Source organism: Rutidosis leptorrhynchoides, chromosome 4, assembly GCF_046630445.1.
Source record: "Rutidosis leptorrhynchoides isolate AG116_Rl617_1_P2 chromosome 4, CSIRO_AGI_Rlap_v1, whole genome shotgun sequence".
Taxonomy (NCBI): domain Eukaryota; kingdom Viridiplantae; phylum Streptophyta; class Magnoliopsida; order Asterales; family Asteraceae; genus Rutidosis; species Rutidosis leptorrhynchoides.
Genome location: NC_092336.1, coordinates 469840557 through 469858724, shown reverse-complemented (window position 1 = coordinate 469858724; position 18168 = coordinate 469840557).

The window sequence follows — 18168 nt, the reverse complement described above, 5'->3', positions numbered from 1 at the left end:
AAGAGCAGAATGGTCGGTATAGACCACCGTTTTTGCTAAAACGAGATATGATCGAAATTTGTCAAAAGCAAAGACAATAGCAAGGAGTTCTTTTTCAGTAGTTGTATAGTTCGTTTGTGCTCCTTGTAATGTCTTACTAGCATAATATATAGGTTGAAATCGTTTTTCAATCCTTTGTCCTAAAACGGCTCCCATTGCAAAATCACTTGCATCGCACATTAGTTCAAATGGTAGATTCCAATTTGGTGTTATCATGATCGGCGCATTAGTGAGTTTTTCTTTAAGAATATTAAAAGATTTGATACATTCATCTGAAAAGATGAATGGAGCATCCTTTTCTAGGAGTTTATTCATAGGAGTGGCAATTTTTGAAAAATCTTTTATGAAACGTCGGTAAAAACTGGCATGCCCTAGAAAACTCCTAACTCCTCTAACATTGGTGGGATGTGGAAGTTTAGCAATTACATCTACTTTAGCTCTATCCACTTCAATTCCTTATTTTGAAATTTTATGTCCAAGAACGATGCCTTCTTTAACCATGAAATGGCATTTCTCCCAATTAAGTACTAGATTTGATTTTTCGCATCTAATTAGCATTCGTTCCAGATTAACTAGACATGATTTAAATGTATCACCGAAGACTGAAAAGTCATCCATGAATACTTCCATGCATTCTTCTATCATGTCATGAAAAATCGCCATCATACACCTTTGAAAGGTTGCAGGGGCGTTACAAAGTCCAAATGGCATTCTTTTGTAAGCAAAAGTACCATAAGGGCACGTGAATGTGGTTTTCTCTTGATCTTCGGGTGCTATTGGAATTTGAAAATATCCGGAAAATCCATCTAGAAAACAATAGTAACTATTTCCGGCTAATCTTTCCAACATTTGATCAATGAAAGGTAAGGGAAAGTGATCTTTTCTGGTGGCGTCATTTAATTTTCTATAATCAATACATACACGCCATCCTGTTACAGTCCTAGTAGGAATAAGCTCATTTTTCTCATTTGTAATGACAGTCATGCCACCCTTCTTAGGTACGCATTGAACTGGGCTTACCCATGGACTATCAGAGATTGGATAAATTAAACCTGCATCTAGCAGTTTAATAATCTCTTTCTTAACTACATCTTGCATATTAGGATTTAGTCTTCGTTGGCGTTGCACATACGTTTTATGACCTTCTTCCATAAGGATTTTATGTGTGCAATACGAAGGACTTATTCCTTTAATATCATGAATCTTCCATGCAATGGCTGGTTTATGAGCTTTCAACACAGAAATGAGTTGTGATTTCTCATTTTCAGTAAGAGAAGACGATATTATTACAGGTAATTCAGATTCACCATGTAAATAAGCGTATTCCAAATGGTTTGGAAGTGGCTTTAACTCTAATTTCGGAGGTTCTTCTATCGATGATTTATATCGATATCTGTCTTCTTCTTTTAGCATTTGAATTTCTTCTGTTGTTGGTTCATATCCATTAGCTATAAGTGTAGCTAACATTTCAGCTTCATCAATTGGTTCATTACCTTCTCCTAAAGAACATTCTCCTGTCCCTTGTAATTCTGGAAATTCTTCTAATAATTCTGCATGTGCATCTATAGTTTGGATATAATAACATGTATCATCTGCAGATTGTGGTTGTTGCATTGCTCTATCAACTGAAAAGGTAACACTCTCATCCTCTATACTTAGGGTCAGTTTCTTACCGAACACGTCTATCATTGCTTTAGCCGTGTTTAAGAATGGTCTTCCTAATATGAGAGGAACTTGAGAATCTTCTTCCATGTCCAAAACAACAAAATCTACTGGAAATACTAAAGTACCAACTTTAACTAGCATGTTCTCCATTATCCCTCTAGGATATTTTATTGATCGATCGGCTAGTTGTATACTTATTCTTGTTGGTTTTAATTCTCCAAGGTCCAGTTTAGCGTATAGTGAATACGGCATTAGATTTATACTAGCACCTAAGTCTGCCAATGCTTCTATTGAACTAAGACTACCCAGAAAACAAGGAATTGTGAAACTTCCTGGATCAGATAATTTTTCTGGTATCTTATTCAACAGCACTGCTGAACAATTTGCATTCATAGTGACAGCCGAGAGTTCTTCCATTTTCTTTCTATTCGTGATTAGATCTTTCAAGAATTTAGCATATCTTGGCATTCCTGAAATTACATCAATGAAAGGAAGATTTACATTTATCTGTTTAAACATATCCAAGAATTTGGATTGCTCGGCTTCAAGTTTTTCTTTTTTCATTTTACTCGGATAAGGAAGTGGTGGTTGGTATGGTTTAACATAAGGTTTATCCTTAACTGTGTTATCTTCATTAACCTTTTCAACTACCGGTTCTTTTTCCTTATCTTGATCAGGTTGTGGTTCTTGTGGAGTAGGAATAGTTTCATCAGAAGTTACAGGTATTTCAGGTGGTTTAAGTGTTGTACCACTTCTTGTGGTAATGGCTTTAGCTGTTTCATTCCGGGGGTTAGCATTTGTATCACTAGGTAGACTTCCCGGTTTTCTTTCACCTATTAACCTTGCTAGGTTACTTACTTCTTGTTCCAGATTTTGAATAGAAGCTTGTTGATTTCTAAATGCTTGAGCATTTTGTTCATTAGTTTGTTTCTGAGATGTGAAAAACTGCGTTTGAGTTTCAACTAGCTTCGTCATCATATCTTCTAAATTCGGCTTTTTATCATCGGTTTGTTGTGGTGGTTTGTTTTGAAAATTAGGTCTTTGCTGATTGTAAGTATTATTGGATACTTGTTGATTGCTAGGACCTTGTTGGTTGTTGTATGGAATATTTCGGTTATAATTCTGGTTTTGATTGTAAATCGGTCTTGGCGGTTGATAATTATTCTGATAATTATTTCCAGGCCTTTGGTTTATGTATGAAATATTCTCTCTTTGTTCCATTGTTAATTCAATACTGAGACAATCTTTTGTCAAATGTGGTCCTCCACACTGCTCACAACTAATTCGTATAGCATGAATATCTTTAGTCATCTTTTCCATTCGTCTCTCGAAAGCATCTATCTTTGCCGAAATGGAATCTAAATCATGGCTAGAATCGGCTCTAGCTGCTTTAGATGATCTAACGATGTCTTTTTCTTGATGCCACTCATGTGAGTGGGAAGCAGTATTATCAATAATTTTATAAGCATCAGTTTCGGTTTTCTTCATAATAGAACCACCAGCTGCTATATCTATGTCTTTTCTTGTAGTGATGTCGCATCCTTGGTAGAATATTTGTACTATTTGACAGGTGTCTAAACCATGTTGCGGACATCCTCTTAATAACTTTCCATATCTTGTCCACGCCTCATATAGAGTTTCATTTGGTTTCTGTGTGAACGTAACAATTTCTGCTTGAAGTCTTACGGCTTTAGATGCAGGAAAGAATTGTTTAAGAAATTTGTCAATTAAAACATCCCATGTATCAATCGCCCCTTCAGGTAACGATTCCAACCAATCTTTGGCTTCTCCCTTTAAAGTCCAGGGAAATAACATGAGATATATCTGTTCATCCTCTACTTCTCGTATTTTAAATAGTGTGCAGATCCTATTAAAGGTACGTAGATGTTCATTTGGATCTTCCTTCGGCGCACCACTAAATTGGCATTGATTAGTCACCATGTGTAGAATTTGTCCTTTGATTTCATAATCTGGCGCATTAATGTCTGGATGAGTAATTGCGTGACCTTGGCCAGTGCGTTTAGCTCTCATTCGGTCTTCCATACTTAAAGGTTCCAGATTCTCCATAATTGAATTTGTTGAATCGGTATCACTAGATGATTCTGATTTAATGGTTCGTTCCTCAACAATCTCTGTTTGAATGATTGGTGGTTCCGGAGGAAAGTTTAATGGTTCAGGATCTACGAACCGTTCCTGAATATTTTCCGGATTCTCAATTGTGAGGTCGGGTTTAAAAAATGGATTATCGGAAATTTGAACTGAAGTACTTGGTCGACTGGATGACGATTCTAAAGAAAAATCAACGGCAGTTATATTTGTTAAACGATGTCTTGATCTAGTTACAGGTGGTGAACGTACAAAAGGTGATGAACGTCTTGCTCGGTGCATTCACTGAATATCCTATTAGTTTTTAAAAGGAAAGAAAAATTATAATAAGTTATCCAATCAATAGACTTTTCTGATTTTGCCCACGTTTCGAATAGCCAAAAGATGCAGCAGAGGGGCAGGATTCGTTTGGTCTCAATATAATTGAGGACTGTTTGGCTCCAATAACCCGGTCCACGTACAAATCCAACTATTACTACGAACCAGAAAATTTTGATGTCTATCAATTTAACCACTTAAAATAAATTTTAGTAATTTTAAGAAATTTAGATAAGAAGTAGAAAAAATTCTAAGTCCTAAAACTAGAATAGCGAGAAATAAGAAAGAAAAAGAGTTCGTCGCAAAAGGTAGAAAAAGAAAAAATATGGTTGAAAAATAAAAGGTGACGGAAAAAAAATAAAAGAAACTTATAAAAACTTAAAAATACTTGACTAACCTAACCTTATTACTACAACTAACTTAAAATTATAATCGCAAATTGAAATTACTAATTGGAATGATAATTGGTACATATTAAAAGGTCTAAAAATATTAAAGCTTACAGGAAAAACTAAATCCCAAATAGAAATAACTTAAAAAGAAACTAAAACTTAAAAAGGCGTCGCAAAATTCTAAAGTACCTAAATCTTAGTCTAAAGAAAAAGCACTTAAGGAATTCTACGGCAAAGCCTAAAAATCTAGGAGTAAAAATAACTATAGCAAAAACTAAGTTTAAAATTAAATATGAGCTAAAAATACAAATATTACGCTACAACGATTAAAAAGGGACAAAATATAAAAATATACAAAAAGTTGTAAAAAGTACAATTTTTATAAAAATATTATTTTTATATTATTTTTTTAATAAAACTACTAATTTTACAATTTTAATAAAACTAATTAAACAAAATACATAAATTAAATAAAAAGTAAAAATAAAAATAAAACTAATAATAATAATAATAATAATTAGGTTTAAATAATAATAATAATTAATTAAATCCCGTAATTAATGCAGATTTAGGGTTCTTGTTCGCGTGTCAGAAAGGCTCCGCGACTTGCGGCAATTAAAGAAGAAAACCCCGCGAGTCGCGGGGATCAGAAATTCAGTTGACAGCTTTGAAATTTTACGCGTTTTCTTTATTTATTTATTTATTTTATGTTTTCTGTTTTTTAAATAAATAAAAGATTTTAAAATAAAACTTATATTTTTATAAACTAAAATAGAAATAAAGAAACTTATAAAACTTAATTATTTAACAAAATCTTAAAAATACTTATATTTTTGTTTTTCTTTTTATATTTTTAAAACGTATTTTTACAAAAACGAATTTTAATAAAAGTTAACTAAATTTTTTTTTTTTTTTTTATATTAGCGTTGCGCTTCCGGCTTTTAAGAGTGTTCCCCGGCAGCGGCGCCAAAAATACTTGATGTCATGCGAGGTGTATATAAAATAGTTTATATTTTACTAGGAAAAACTATTAAATACGATACAATTTTATACAAGATATTTATTTATTTATAGAATTGATATACTTAAACCTTGCTACAACACTTATAGGCAGTGTACCTAATCGTACAGTAGTGTAGTTTTTAGTAAGTCCGGTTCGTTCCACAGGGAAATCTTTAAACAAAGCTCAACGCTATATTAGTTTACGTTTATAAAAATACAAACATATATATAAGTAATATTATTATTATAAAGGGGGGTTTTTACCGTTTAATGACCGGTTTGTCGATTTTAAGACTTTAGTCGCAGTTAAAACCTAATGTAAAATATAAAATAAATACAAGACTTAAATTAAAGCGAAAAGTAAATAACGATATTGAAATTGTGAAATAATAAAAGTGCGATAAAATAAAATTGCGATAATTAAAAAGTACGATAATTAAAAGTGCGATTAAATAACAATAAATAAAAGTGCGATAATTAGAAGTGCAATTAAATATAAAATAAAAGAAATTAAATATGAAATAAAAGAATTATGCTTATTTAAACTTCCGTAATCATGATGTTTGACGTGTTGATTTTAGTTTTATGCCCATGGGTTAATTGTCCTTTGTCCTGGATTATTTAATATGTCCGTCTGGTTTTTGTCCATAACAGTCCATCAGTCATAAATATAAAGTGCGAGTGTCCTCATCAAATTATTCTTATACCCGAAGTTAAATATTCCAACTAATTGGGGATTCGAATTGTAACAAGGTTTTAATACTTTGTTTAATGAATACACCAGGTTATCGACTGCGTGTAAACCAAGGTTTTACTACTTTGTTAACAATTACACCAATTACCCTTGAATGTAATTTCACCCCTGTTTTAATTATTCTAGTGGCTATTAATCCATTCCCGTGTCCGGTTAAATGAACGATTATTCGTACATATAAATACCCCGCCCATCGTGTCCGATCGAGTGTATATGGTAATTTATAGGGACGCCCAATTGTAAATCTTTTTATTAACATTAACAAACTTTCATTTAGTTAAACAAATATAAAGCCCATTAATAGCTCATAGTCTAATTTCCACAAGTGTCGTTCTTTTGTCCAAACCCCAATTATGGTACAAAGCCCAATTACCCAATTTTAGTAATTAGCCCAACATCATGATTACTTCGTTTTAAATAAGCATAATAATAACTTAGCTACGAGACATTAATATAAAAATGTTGAACATAACTTACAATGATTAAAAATAGCGTAGCGTTACACGGACAGAATTTCGACTTACACCCTTACAACATTCGCTAACATACCCTTATTATTAGAATTATAATTAAAATTAAAATATAAATTATAAATATAAATATAAATTTTACGTATGAAGAGGAAGAAAAAGATGATGATATTTTGATCAGAATTCGGTTTGCTTTATAGCCAGAGTTGAAATTTGGGGCTCCGCGACTCGCGGCAAAATCCCCTTCAAACTCCGCGAGTCGCGGAGATAGTATTTACAGCTCAGTCCTTGGAGTTTTCTCTGCCGACGGTTTTTTTATATATAAATATAATATATATATAATTAATATAATTAATTATATATTATATTATATTTATATACATAGTTAACTTGTAATTTTTAGTCCGTTGCGTCGAGCGTTAAGAGTTGACTCTGGTCCCGGTTCCGGATTTTTGAACGTCCTTGCGTACAATTTTATATTTTGTACTTTGCGTTTTGAATCTTGTACTCTTGTAATTTCGAGACGTTTCTTATCAATAATTGGAACCTTTTTGATTGTCTTTTGTACTTTTGAGCTTTTTGGTCGTTTGCGTCTTCAATTCGTCGAATCTGTCTTTTGTCTTCACCTTTTATTATACAAACGAATATCACTTGTAAATAGAACAATTGCAACTAAAAGCTTGTCTTTCTTGAGGAATAATGCTATGAAATATATGTTCGTTTTTAGCATTATCAAAACGTCTCGAAATTACAAGAGTACAAGATTCAAAACGCAAAGTACAAGATATTAAATTGTACGCAAGGACGTTCGAAAATCCAGAATCGGGACCAGAGTCAACTCTCAACGCTCGACGCAACGGACTAAAAATTACAAGTTAACTATGCACATAAATATAATATAATATTTAAATAATTCTTATAATTATTTAATATATTATATTTATTTAAAACCGTCGGTAAACAAAGAGCCAAACTCCTCTGAGCTGTAATTTCAAACTCCGCGACTCGCGGAGTTTGAAGGCAAAATTGGCCGCGAGTCGCGGACCCCCAAAATGAGAAACTGCCTATAAAGCCAACCGAATTCTGAGCATTTTTTTTCATCATCTTTTTTCTCCTCATTCATACGTAAAATATATATATATATTTATAATTTATATTTTAATTTTAATTATAATTCTAATAATAAGGGTATGTTAGCGAATGTTGTAAGGGTGTAAGTCGAAATTCTGTCCGTGTAACGCTACGCTATTTTTAATCATTGTAAGTTATGTTCAACCTTTTTACATTAATGTCTCGTAGCTAAGTTATTATTATGCTTATTTAATCCGAAGTAATCATGATGTTGGGCTAATTACTAAAATTGGGTAATTGGGCTTTGTACCATAATTGGGGTTTGGACAAAAGAACGACACTTGTGGAAATTAGACTATGGGCTATTAATGGGTTTTATATTAACTAAACAATACCTTGTTAATTTAATATACAAACTTATAATTTGACGTATTTATATATAACCACATACGCTTGACTGGGTACGGTGGGCGGGATATCTATAAATACCAATAATTATTCATTTTACCGGATACGGAACTGGATTAATAGTTAATAAACTTGTTGAAACAGGGGTGAATTACATTCAAGGGTAATTGGTGTAATTGTTAACAAAGTAGTAAAACCTTGGTTTACACGCAGTCGATAACCTGGTGTATTCATTAAACAAAGTATTAAAACCTTGTTACAATTCGAATCCCCAATTAGTTGGAATATTTGACTTCGGGAATAAGAATAATTTGACGAAGGCTTTCGCTCTTTATATTTATGACTGATGGACTATTATGGACAAATCCGTATGGACATATTAAATAATCCAGGACAAAGGACAATTAACCCATGGGCATAAAACTAAAATCAACACGTCAAACATCATGATTACGAAAGTTTAAATAAGCATAATTCTTTTATTTCATATTTAATTTCCTTTATTTTATATTTAATTGCACTTCTAATTATCGCAATTTTATTGTTATTGTATTTAATTGCACTTCTAATTATCGTACTTTTTAATTATCGCAAGTTTATTTTATCGCACTTTTATTATTCGCAATTTCATTATCGTTATTTACTTTATGCTTTAATTTAAGTCTTGTATTTATTTTTAATATTTTACATTTGGTTTTAACTGCGACTAAAGTTTTAAAATCGACAAACCGGTCATTAAACGGTAAAAACCCCCCTTTATAATAATAATATTATTTATATATATATATATTTGTATTTCTATAAAAGTAAACTAATATAGCGTTGAGCTTTGTTTAAAAAAAAAAAGATTCCCTGTGGAACGAACCGGACTTACTAAAAACTACACTACTGTACGATTAGGTACACTGCCTATAAGTATTGTAGCAAGGTTTAAGTATATCCGTTCTCTAAATAAATAAATATCTTGTGTAAAATTGTATCGTATTTAATAGTATTTTCTGCTAAAATTTAATAGTATTTTATACCCCTTAGCTTTGACATCACCCCACTTGGTTTATTTATTCCACGTACTATATTTCGGTGACAACTCCCTGCTTCAAAAACCCTATCAATTGATAAGTGATTGGATTCCTTTTGTTAGTTGGGCCGATAATCTCCAATCCCTTAGACGGGCCTGATAGTAGGCTGAGTGTTCATAACTGGACTCATAAACAAGCATTATCATTTTCTTCTTGCTCCTATTCCTGATCGAAGACCCAAAACCCCCAATAATGTTAACGATTTTTCTGTTTTTTATGCAATACATTTTCTGTTGTTTTCCTATAATAAAGGATAGTGATATTGTTACTAATAAAACGAGTACAAACGATGGTGGAAATAGAAAAAGACATGATGATAATGGTATGATGTTGCCACTTCTTAACGAACGTTGATGATTACGGTGGTGTTATGATCAAGTCGTGATGATGGTGATAATGGCATCATGGGAGTTCGATTGATAACGATGTTTAGGAAGAGTTAGAGATGATAATGATACCAATATGATGATGATGATAATAATTTAAGAAAATGATGACTGTTAAGATGATGAGGATGAAGATAACGTGAGGTTTAGGTGATGATAGTCGTAATATTTAAATGAGGTGATTAGATTAAGATGGAATTTGTTGATGATAATAATGATTATGTTATAGATGATGAAGATGGAGTTATAACAGTTCTAAATGGGTTAAATGTTTAAACGTGAAATATAATACACGAATGAACGTAGCAGTTCAATGATTAAGAGTATAGGTTGTTAAACGGGAGGTCACAGGTTCGAACCTGAGATATATCAATTTTTTTATGAAAAAGGAAAAGAAGAAGTGAAAAACAGTTAAATACGGGGTATAATTATTATGGGTGTATAACAAATCAGAAAATCGAGTTTGGCAGAATGGTTTGAGTATTGGCGGGTGAGCATGAGGTCTTGAGTTCGAGTCCCGTCTCAAGCAATTCTTTTTACTCAAAGCTCAAAAGGGTATACATTCTTAATTTTATTTCTATTATTATTATTATTACTAGTAATTATTATGATTATTATTATCATTATTAATGTAATTATTATTATGATTACAATTAATATAAGTATTATTATTATTATTATTATTATTATTATTATTATCATAAGTATTGGTATTATTATTAGTAGTATTATTATCAGTATAGTTATTAATATAAACAATAGTATCATTATTATTATTAGTAAAATCATTATTTTTAGAATTATTATTATTAGTATTATCATTAAAATTATAATTTTTATTAAAAACTATCATTTTTATTAAAGTTATCATTATTAGTAAAATTATCATTATATATAAAATTAGCATTTTTATTAAACTTATTATTATTATTATTATTATTATTATTATTATTATTATTATTATTATTATTATTATTATTATTATTATTAAGAGTATCATTATTATTATTATTGTTATCATTATTATTATTATTATTATTATTATTATTATCATTAAACATGATTTTATTATTTTTAATATTATTATTTTTATTATTATTATCATTATTTTTATTATCATTATTATAAGTATCATTATTTATATATATATTATTATTATCATTATTGTTATTACAATAAAAATTAATCGCAAAAAAACATACATAATAAAACTATATTAAAATTACTTATTTAACGTATACAAAATAAATGTAATTAATTAGGTTATTAATGAAAAACATAATTAAAATAACAAACATAACACTAACAATATATAAATTTGTTCGATTACAATTATATGTATTAATATATGTAAATGATATAGGTTCGTGAATTCGAGACCAACCCTATACGTGTTTAATGTTGTCATATGTATTTTTACTATAAAATACATTATGGTGAGTTCATTTGATTTCCTTTTACTCTTTACATTTTTGGGACTGAGAATACATGCGCTATTTTTTACAACTGCTTTATTAAATGCTTTTGAAATATATTTTGAACTGCGAATACATGAAATGCTTTTATAAATGTTTGACGAGATAGACACAAGCAAAACATTCCTCAAATGAATTATGTGGACATGATAATTGCCACCATTGAATTATGTGGACATGATAATTGCCACCGTTAAATTATGTGAACATAATAATTGCCACCGTTGAATTATGTGGACATGATAATTGCCACCGTTGAATTATGTGGACATGATAATTGCCACCAATTGATGTGAAAGTTATGTATCGAGAGAATAATTTTATACACAGGTTATGTGTATGTTATTTTTGTGCACAAGATATGTGTACGGTTACTAAGATTTATGAAAGATGATTTCGTACACGAGAAAGGTGTACTGTATTTAAAAGATATCGCATGTACATTACAGGTGGGTATAGGATTCGGGCCCATTTGTACCATGCAGCATTTAAATCTTGTGGTCTATCAAAATGATTAATTTTATTGTTTTATGATAAACCTATGAATTCACCAACCTTTTGGTTGATACTTGAAAGCCTGTTTATTCTCAGGTATGAAAGAAACCTTCCGCTGTGCATTTGCTTATTTTAGAGACATTACTTGGAGTCGATCATCGCAATGGGACCAGATGTTGGTGACTTCGTCCAGATGGATTAGGACGGGTCATTTCAGTTGGTATCAGAGCGATGGTCGTAGCGAACCAGGTCTTGCATTAGTGTGTCTAACTAGAAGTTGTTTTGATGCATTAGTGAGTCCGGACTTCGACCGTGTCTGCATGTCAAAAGTTTTGCTTATCATTTCGTGTCGAAAATTACCTGCTTATCATTCTTAGGGAATCACTTGTTTATCATTCTTAATCTAGACATATCTTACTGCCTGGATTGCATGAATAGTGTATAGACAAAATTCATGTCTTAGCATATCTGCTACTTCATATCTTAATGTATCTGTTACTGTAACTTTGCCTGACATATTCCGTAGATTCTTCCGTAACTTATGGGATTTTAGTATTATATATGCATATGTAAATTATGTATTGCAGGGTACTAATCTACATCCTATAATCTATTTCTTATCGAAAATCCTTCATCTGATCTTACGAGATGAATCCCTCAACCAGTTCGAGTCCATCATATTTCGATAGCTATTTCGATAGTTATTCCGACAACTATTCCGACATGGATGTTCACCTAAGCTCCAAAAGCAGTGTCACCAGAATGAATCAACCAATTCATCTAATGGGTTCGTAGTCGACCTAATCAATGGAGACGCGAAGTAGGCGATTCCTTCCACCAACCGAATTCACCTATTGGCGAAGAACCTGACGCACTTACCGGCGAACCAGTCCGAAACACTATTTTCACCATCATTTCCCGAATATCTCGCCATGATTATATAATATCTCAAAATTTGAAACCTCATTCATCCGCTCGTTCCGACCGACAATCATCCCGGAGTAATACAAGAAGTCAACGAACTTCGCGCTCGAGTAATCAATTTGAAGGATATGGTGCAAAACTTACCAGCTTCAGCAACATCACCGGCACCAACAGTACCACCAACAACTTAAGTTTCAACAAAACACACCTCAACATCTCATTATGTACCTCGAGCATAATCATCGTTCTACATCATTTATCTTCATTCGTCATGACGATTATGTAATATCTAATGTTTTAGAGATTATACATTCTTATTCTAACGGTAAATAAAATGAGTTTAATATCATATTAACTCATTAAATCCATGATTATATCTGAAGAAAATATATATGTAAATATATTTTTATAAAGATTGTAATTAAAAATTCTTTTGTACAAACTGTTAATGGTGAAAATATTTTAACGGGTAGGTAATACCCGAGGAATATTTAGATTTCGCATTAATAAGTTACACTGTATATTCTTTGAAGCTGATTCAACAGTCGTTTACTATCCTACTTACATCCACCGATATACGAATCCATTCACCACAGAATAACCATTTTCATCCAATTTCATATTTGGATTTTGATTTATCAGAATCCAACAAGTGGCATAATGAAGAAAACATTGGACAAAATAAAATTTATTAGAAACAAACAAACTAACTATGAAAATTTTTGTTAAGAATCCACGCTAACTGTTCCTAGTTAACTGTTCCTAGCGAACTGTTAATTCCGTATTACCTTTTATTTTATCGCATTTTATTTATCGCAATTTTAATTCTCACAATTTTATTTATCGTCATTTAATTTCTGTTATTTATTTTACGCACTTTAAATATCGGGACACGTATACAAGGTTTTGACATATCATATCGACGCATCTATATATATTATTTGGAATAACCATAGACACTCTATATGCAGTAATGCGGGAGTTAGCTATACAGGGTTGAGGTTGATTCTACAATAATATATATAGTTTGAGTTGTGATCGAGTCTGAGACGTATACGGGTCACGACACGTATTAATTAATTCGAATATAATATATTAAACTATATATGAATTACTGGGCTGTAACTGTGGACTATCGATTGTGGATTAATAAGATTGGACAATTAAAATGAATTAAAATATTGATTATAACATATGAAACTAAACAGTTCTTCAAGTTTGCCACTTGATTTCATCTTAAACCTCATTGTATCTTGACGGTTACAATCTGCGTTCAAACTTTTCATAATTCTTGAAAACACCTCAATCGAGAGGATGAATCAACCGCACTTCATCTACGGAAGGAAAAATTTATGCATATAGTTATGCACCTGAGAAACTCTCGGCAACTGAGTAAAAGTTTAACACGTAGCCGCGTCAGATCCTTTGGCATTTATTAACAAAAAAAATAAATAAAAAAATAATAACTTTGCGATCCCTTTTCAAAGTAGCCAATTTTATTACAGCTCCAGCAAGTCAACTTCGACTTTTTATTCGAAGTAGCCTTACTATAATCCTGATATATACGATTACCCTTTTGATACCGGAGAATTCTTTTATATTCCACCATATTACCAGCAGACGTACCAGCAACTTTATTGCTTCTTGGATTAAATCTCTCTGACAAATCATTATATTTATTCATTGAAACCCTATCATATACTCATCCGCATCTTGTAACGAGAACTGCCATACCAATTACCGGGAATCAGCAATCAGTACTTTGAAAACTCACAGCATATCTACATCAACCGTTATATGTATGACATTTATCTCTTAGAATTATGATCTCTCATTCTGAAATTCTGAAAAGCACTCAGTCACAAATCAATACTCTGAATGATGAAAAAGCTGAATGAAGCAGCAGAAACCATAGACCACCGTAAACGACCTTAATCATCGGAAGTTTGATGATAAATAATAGTATGTTGAAAAGCACAGAAAATTTGGAACTGGAAAACGGATTGAGCTAACCATGAAGGAGACCAAGGACAAATACAAGGACCATACCATATATTCATAGAATCCAGGTAATTCTGGATCCGATAAAACCTTCAACGATTATCTTGCTCCGTACTCATGTTAAAATCTTGTGGAAAATTTTCCTCATCAACCATCGAACTTAGAAATTTCAAAATATCATCATAAATATCTTCGATATTTCTGAAGATATTTTCATAAATATTCTCGTCCGAAATTATTTATCTCTTCGTGCTATCTATATTACATCATAAAGGAAACTACTTTAGTTTCTAAAATTCTTTAAAATTCGAGTTTAAATTATGAATGTTTTTGAAGTAGTGTTGGGAATTGATGCATGAGTTAGTATAATATAATAACACTTGATCAACGTGATTATATTATAGTAAGTCATGCTGAGTTTCTAATGGAATGTGATGATTCACAGATCATAACGTCATCATATGCCATGTTACACGACTCGTTCATTCTACTTCACCTCCGAACATATCAAGAAAATATATTCTTGATAGTTCTATTCTCAATAATTCTAGTAATTTGACAAATCAAATCGTGCCATTACGATTTCCTTCTTAGAACATTAACAATGTTCATTCCGAAGTTTATATCTGCGAATTCTGAACCATTACAAGCGGTGCTTAATCGCAAGAAGAAGAAACGAAGGGACAAAGCTCTGAAAAAGAAATTGGAGTATAAATCGCAGCAAATAAGAGAAAGCATTAACTATGGATGACAATGATTATAGAAGTAGAAGAAGGGACTTTGAAATATAAGAGAAAATATAAAACCCAACAACGACACAGAAATTGCAAATCGTGGATATTAATACGAATAACAATATAAAGACACGGTATAATTAAGAATAGTATCACTCCAATGTAATAGTAGATGTAAACTAATTTTTCTGGTGGAAGATTGAAAAGAAGGATGACAGAAATGATAATTAGGATAACATAAAGGATTAGAATTGGATTAAGCATTTTCACAATCTTTTAGATGTATGAACTAAGAAAGAAAGTATAGGAATGGTGAGAATAATGGAACGGAAGAGCTTAATTTATAATGGAAATATCGGATAGAGTAATCGAGGTAGATCACCATATTTAATTATAGAGATCTTAATTTCCTTATTCGCCGAAGAATCAAATCTTTCGGATTTCGAAGATTTTCTTTAAATCCCTTGAATTCCGAAATTCAACCATGACTAGTCAAAAGTTATGATGAAACATGTCTTTCTCATTTCACTATTTAGTGATAGCTTCACTCGTACTCTTCGAGTAATCGAATTATCTTATCCATATTACTCAATAATGATAAAACTCTATTTATCAACTCATATTCGTCATGAAAACATTTTTATTGTTAACCATGACGACCTCACTCAAATTTCGAGACGAAATTTCTTTAACGGGTAGGTACTGTAGTGACCCGGAAAATTTTGACTAATTTTAAACCAAATTCTCGATACGATTTAATATCTTTGACACAATAAGCAAAGTCTGTAATGTTGAGTCTTGAAAGTTGAGAACTATTTTCATGAATTCATTTAACCCTTGACTATTCTCGATGATTCACGAACAATTGCTTGTAAATAAATATGTGTATATATATAAATGTAATTATATGTATATTAATTTGAATTGAAATTATAAAATATGATTTAAGCATTTGAATTAAATATGTAAACTAAGATACTAAATAATTAAGTGTAATATTAATACAAGTATATAAAAATGATTAATTATAATTACTAATATACGAATATATATATATATATATATATATATATATATATATATATATATATATATATATATATATATATATATATATATATACAGATTAAGATATATAAGGGGACAGATTGTAGCATAATATATATAAAAGAACGAATAGATGTATATTTCGTAAATTAAACAGATACATTCTAGGATTTCGTTTCACATATCAATCATTTACTGTATCTGATTTAGTTTGAATCACTTTAGTTGTTATATATCCACAATAAAAGAAATAAAAATCGATTACCTCATTGTACTATATCAATTATTCGATTAGCAGCCTTATAATACAACTAGCCACATTTGCAATTGAGAAATCGAATCATCACTACTTTACAATCAAATAAAAACAAATTCTGTTATGAAGGTACTCTTGCATTTATATTTTTATTCTTTTCCTGTTCTTTGTTTTTGTCTGAGTATTAAGTAGACCCATCAAATTTATAACCAAACACTATCATACCACCTTCCTTGTCTTCCCATTCCTCTCTCTAACTTCGCTGATTCTGTGACAAACACCATCACCATAATCAAACACCAACTTCCACTTCTATTTCCTGTCAAGAACAAACCCACAACGTCTCCTTGATTCGATATTCATTGAACCATTAGTACTTACCATTGCTCCCTTCTGTTTTTCTGTGATTTGATTAAATTGTACCATCAAACATAACACGCTTGATACCCGTTCCTGTCTGTTTTTTTTTCATACGAAGTTCACCAAGAAACCTCCACAACAGCCACCACCTGATCACCAACGACGACTCCAGTAATTCTTTTCTATTTTCGATTTGAGGAACAACCATCATCGAACGTACTCATGCTGCTACAGCTTTCTGTTAAATGAATTCTTACAGCTGTCACTCGCTACTTATATGTATCTGTTTTCTGTCGAAACCACTACAACAAACACCACCTCGAATCAACGAAAACACGCTGCTGTTGTTGCTTTATTTTTCTGTTTTTTAATTGATAAAGAAATGATGATGATTGCACTGCACGTTCCTTTTTCCCCTTCATGTTGGCCGACAACCACCAAAAGATATAACCCCACTTGTTTTATTTATTTCACGTACTATATTTCGGTGACAACTCCTTGCTTCGAAAACCCTATCAATTGATAAGTGATTGGATTCCTTTTGTTTGTTGGGCCGATAGTCTCCAATCCCTTAGACGGGTCTGATAGTGGGCTGAGTGTTCATAACTGGACTCATAAACAAACATTATCATTTTCTTCTTGCTCCTATTCCTGATCGAAGACCCAAAACCCCCAATGATGTTAACGATTTTTCTGTTTTTTATGCAATACGTTTTCTGTTGTTTTCCTATAATAAAGGATAGTGATATTGTTACTAATAAAACGAGTACAAACGATGGTGGAAATAGAAAAAGACATGATGATAATGGTATGATGTTGCCACTACTTAACGAACGTTGATGATTACGGTGGTGTTATGATCAAGTCGTGATGATGGTGATAATGGCATCATGGGAGTTCGATTGATAATGATGTTTAGGAAGAGTTAGAGATGATAACGATACCAATATGATGATGATGATAATAATTTAAGAAAGTGATGACTGTTAAGATAATGAGGATGAAGATAACGTGAGGTTTAGGTGATGATAGTCATAATATTTAAATGAGGTGATTAGATTAAGATGGAATTTGTTGATGATAATAATGATTATGTTATAGATGATGAAGATGGAGTTATAACAGTTCTAAACGGGTTAAATGTTTAAACGTGAAATATAATACACGAATGAATGTAGCAGTTCAA